Source organism: Triturus cristatus, chromosome 4_1 (assembly GCF_964204655.1).
Source record: "Triturus cristatus chromosome 4_1, aTriCri1.1, whole genome shotgun sequence".
Taxonomy (NCBI): Eukaryota; Metazoa; Chordata; class Amphibia; order Caudata; family Salamandridae; genus Triturus; species Triturus cristatus.
In genome coordinates this window covers 138,335,904-138,340,903 of record NC_140585.1, presented here as the reverse complement: position 1 = coordinate 138,340,903, position 5,000 = coordinate 138,335,904, and the positions used below count along the sequence as shown (strand labels likewise).

Here is a 5,000-nt window from a genome sequence, read left to right as displayed (position 1 = left end):
TACATGATAAAAATCATCTCAGATGAACGGATGACCGCGTGGCCTAATGGATAAGGCGTCTGACTTCGGATCAGAAAATTGAGGGTTTGAGTCCCTTCGAGGTAGTTTTTGGTCAATGGTCACACAATCTGCTTTACATTCAGAGTGGAAAAAGTATTTTCCAATACTCTTGTAGTCCTCACTTTCTCATTACTAATCATTAATAAAGTGGAGTACATACTGTAAACTCATTCAGGTTGCATCTTCAGTCTAACTACTTGTGCATTTTAGTGGCATTAAAAAGTGCTTCTATGCCGACGCACTGAATATGTAATAGGTTTGCAGAATTTTGACGTGACAGAATGGGTTTTTAGCTTAAGTGTGTGTAGAAGAACTGCAAGGTGTGTGCCTATGTGTGCATAGAGTGCTACATGTGTAAAATCTGTATGATTTGGGCAGTTAAAGTGCTGATTTTGCCTCCGAGTAAGAAAAGTACTACACAAAATGTATAAAGGATCGGCACATTGGCTGCCTTTGCTGATGCCCCCGTTGCCTAATTTGTAGTGCAATGGTTAAGTTGCAGAGTCTGGTTGAACTTGGTTAGGAGACTCGGTGCCTCTTTCCGTGTCCTACTGATGATAAGGATGGCTTGATACCATTTTCTAAGCCCAGTATATTGAGAAAAGAAGTAAGTGAAGAAGAAGTGTGGAGTCGAAAGTGGTTCTCCTTTTTCTCTCCACTTGCTAAAATTGCAAAGTCTCCATTATAGCATAGAAGAGAGCGTTAAAGTCGGGGATGGAAGAGGATGAAAATGGGAAGTTTACTTATAGAGAGAAGTGAGAAATGCCCTGTGTGCACACACCGGTGTCTGACCATAGAATACATTTAAATAATGCCTCTAGAAAAGAGCTATGCATGTGTGCCTCACTGGCCTAATGGATAAGGCACTGACCTCCTAAGCCAGGGATTGTGGGTTTGAGTCCCATCTGAGGTGATATCAAAAATCCTCCCTCTTCCTTTTCCAGAAAATTAGGTAGATTTATTACATGCTTCCTCTCAGAAGTTTATGAGGGATTAGGTACTTTGAAACGGTCCCATTTTACTTGTGTACACTTCACAGTCATGTTAGTGTTCTGAAACTGCAAAGTAGATTTTTAAATGCCTATTTTTGTGAGATGCATTTTCGACCGTCCAGAACATATTCCTTTGGAAAAAATGATTTGAATTGGATTGGTGTGAATCTTGTTTCTAGAGGTGGTGACAGGCTTTCAGCTACTTGAATAGGTCAAGCCAGGATTCATAAAACTAATACAACCTATGTGAGTGTGAAAAATTAGCATATGCAGGAAGGAGCAATTTGTACTACTTTCAAAACAGTTTCACTCCACGTCTGGAAACGTCCAGAGCTATGTAGAGCATACAAATGAGCTTTAAACTCATGAGGAAAGAGGTTTGTATGCAAAAAGGAAAACAAAAGCATATCTTACTCATAAAATTCTCAATATAGAGATTCCAAAAAAGTGCTTCCAGCGAAAAGAGCTGAAAGAACACTATGGAATGTAAACCTGAATACCTTTCAATAATATGTTCTCCATCTGTGCATACCACCTACATGATAAAAATCATCTCCAGTGAACTGATGACCGCGTGGCCTAATGGATGAGGTGTCTGACTTCGGATCAGAAGATTGAGGGTTCGAGTCCCCTCGTGGTTGTTTTTGGCCAATGGTCACACAATCTGCTTTACATTCAGAGTGGAAAAAGTATTTTCCAATACTCTTGCAGTCCTCACTTTCTCATTACTAATCATTAATAAAGTGGAGTACATACTGTAAACTCATTCAGGTTCCATCTTCAGTCTAACTACTTGTGCATTTTAGTGGCATTAAAAAGTGCTTCTATGCCGACGCACTGAATACGAAATAGGTTTGCAGAATTTTGACGTGACAGAATGGGTTTTAGCTTAAGTGTGTGTAGAAGAACTGCAAGGTGTGTGCCTATGTGTGCATAGAGTGCTACATGTGTACAATCTGTATGATTTGGGCAGTTAAAGTGCTGATTTTCCCTCCGAGTAAGAAAAGTACTACACAAAATGTATAAAGGATCGGCACATTGGCTGCCTTTGCTGATGCCCCCGTTGCCTAATTTGTAGTGCAATGGTTAAGTTGCAGAGTGTGGTTGAACTTGGTTAGGATACTTGGTGCCTCTTTCCGTGTCCTGCTGATGATAAGGATGGCTTGACACCATTTTCTAAGCCCAGTATGTTGAGAAAAGAAGTAAGTGAAGAAGAAGTGTGGAGTCGAAAGTGGTTCTCCAATTTCTCTCCACTTGCTAAAATTGCAAAGTCTCCATTATAGCATAGAAGAGAGCGTTAAAGTCGGGGATGGAAGAGGATGAAAATGGGAAGTTTACTTATAGAGAGAAGTGAGAAATGCCATGTGTGCATACACCGGTGTCTGACCATAGAATACATTTAAATAATGCCTCTAGAAAAAAGATATGCATGTGTGCCTCAGTGGCCTAATGGATAAGGCACTGGCCTCCTAAGCCAGGGATTGTGGGTTCGAGTCCCATCTGAGGTGATAACAAAAATCCACCCTCTTGCATTTCCAGAAAAATAGGTAGATTTATTACATGCTTCCTCTCAGGAGTTTATGAGGGATTAGGTACTTTGAAACGTCCCGTTTTACTTATGTACACTTCACAGTCATGTTAGTGTTCTGAAACTGCAAAGTATATTTTTAAATGCCTACTTTTGTGAGATGCATTTTCGACCCTCCAGAACATATTCCTTTGGAAAAAATGATTTGAATTGGATTGGTGTGAATCTTGTTTCTAGAGGTGGTGACAGGCTTTCATCTACTTGAATAGGTCAAGCCAGGATTCATAAAACTTATACAACCTATGTGAGTGTGAAAAATTAGCATTTGCAGGAAGGTGCAATTTGTCCTACTTTCAAAACAGTTTCACTCCACGTCTGGAAACGTCCAGAGCTATGTAGAGCATACAAATGAGCTTTAAACTCATGAGGAAAGAGGTTTGTATGCAAAAAGGAAAACAAAAGCATATCGTACTCATAAAATACTCAATATATAGATTCCAAAAAAGTGCTTCCAGCGAAAATAGCTGAAAGAACACTGGGATGTAAACCTGAATACCTTTCAATAATATGTTCTCTATCCATGCATACCACCTACATGATAAAAATTATCTCAGGTGAACGGATGACCGCGTGGCCTAATGAATAAGGCGTCTGACTTCGGATCAGAAGATTGAGGGTTCGAGTCCCTTCATGGTCGTTTTTGGCCAATGGTCACCCAATCTGCTTTACATTCAGAGTGAAAAAAGTCTTTTCCAATACTCTTGTAGTCCTCACTTTCTCATTACTAATCATTAATAAAGTGGAGTACATACTGTAAACTCATTCAGGTTGCATCTTCAGTCTAACTACTTGTGCATTTTAGTGGCATTAAAAAGTGCTTCTATGCCGACGCACTGAATATGTAATAGGTTTGCAGAATTTTGACGTGACAGAATGGGTTTTTAGCTTAAGTGTGTGTAGAAGAACTGCAAGGTGTGTGCCTATGTGTGCATAGAGTGCTACATGTGTAAAGTCTGTATGATTTGGGCAGTTAAAGTGCTGATTTTGCCTCCGAATAAGAAAAGTACTACAAAAAATGTATAAAGGATCGGCACATTGGCTGCCTTTGCTGATGCCCCCGTTGCCTAATTTGTAGTGCAATGGTTAAGTTGCAGAGTGTGGTTGAACTTGGTTAGGAGACTTGGTGCCTCTTTCCGTGTCCTGCTGATGATAAAGATGGCTTGATACCATTTTCTAAGCCCAGTATATTGAGAAAAGAAGTAAGTGAAGAGGAAGTGTGGAGTCGAAAGTGGTTCTCCAATTTCTCTCCACTTGCTAAAATTGCAAAGTCTCCATTATAGCATAGAAGAGAGCGTTAAAGTCGGGGATGGAAGAGGATGAAAATGGGAAGTTTACTTATAATGAGAAGTGAGAAATGCCCTGTGTGCACACACCGGTGTCTGACCATAGAATACATTTAAATAATGCCTCTAGAAAAGACCTATGCGTGTGTGCCTCAGTGGCCTAATGGATAAGGCACTGGTCTCCTGAGCCAGGGATTGTGGGTTCAAGTCCAATCTGAGGTGATAACAAAAATCCTCCATCTTTCTTTTCCAGAAAATTAGGTAGATTTATTACATGCTTCCTCTCAGAAGTTTATGAGGGATTAGGTACTTTGAAACGGTCCCATTTTACTTGTGTACACTTCACAGTCATGTTAGTGTTCTGAAACTGCAAAGTAGATTTTTAAATGCCTATTTTTGTGAGATGCATTTTCGACCGGCCAGAACATATTCCTTTGGAAAAAATTATTTGAATTGGATTGGTGTGAATCTTGTTTCTAGAGGTGGTGACAGGCTTTCAGCTACTTGAATAGGTCAAGCCAGGATTCATAAAACTTACACAACCTATGTGAGTGTGAAAAATTAGCATATGCAGGAAGGAGCAATTTGTACTACTTTCAAAACAGTTTCACTCCACGTCTGGTAACGTCCAGAGCTATGTAGAGCACACAAATGAGCTTTAAACTCATGAGGAAAGAGGTTTGTATGCAAAAAGGAAAACAAAAGCATATAGTACTCATAAAATTCTCAATATATAGATTCCAAAAAAGTGCTTCCAGTGAAAAGAACTGAAAGAACACTATGGGATGTAAACCTGAATACCTTTCAATAATATGTTCTCCATCCATGCATACCACCTACATGATAAAAATCATTTTTAGGTGAACGGGTGACTGCGTGGCCTAATGGATAAGGCGTCTGACTTCGGATCAGAACAGTGAGGGTTCGAGTCCCTTCGTGGTCGTTTTTGGCCAATGGTCACACAATCTGCTTTACATTCAGAGTGGAAAAAGTATTTTCCAATACTCTTGTAGTCCTCACTTTCTCATTACTAATCATTAATAAAGTGGAGTACCTACTGTAAACTCATTCAGGTTG

The 5,000-nt window shown here is 39.7% G+C and overlaps 2 non-coding genes across 2 annotated transcripts; both read left to right on the top strand.

The window, feature by feature from the left end:
* The first annotated feature begins 2,487 nt into the window (after positions 1–2,487).
* TRNAR-CCU (transfer RNA arginine (anticodon CCU)) lies at positions 2,488–2,560 on the top strand. The gene has a single exon. It is a non-coding gene; the product is annotated as a tRNA-Arg (tRNA).
* A 2,233-nt stretch (positions 2,561–4,793) lies between these two features.
* On the top strand, positions 4,794–4,866 carry TRNAR-UCG (transfer RNA arginine (anticodon UCG)). Its single transcript has one exon. It is a non-coding gene; the product is annotated as a tRNA-Arg (tRNA).
* The last annotated feature ends 134 nt before the right edge of the window (positions 4,867–5,000 follow it).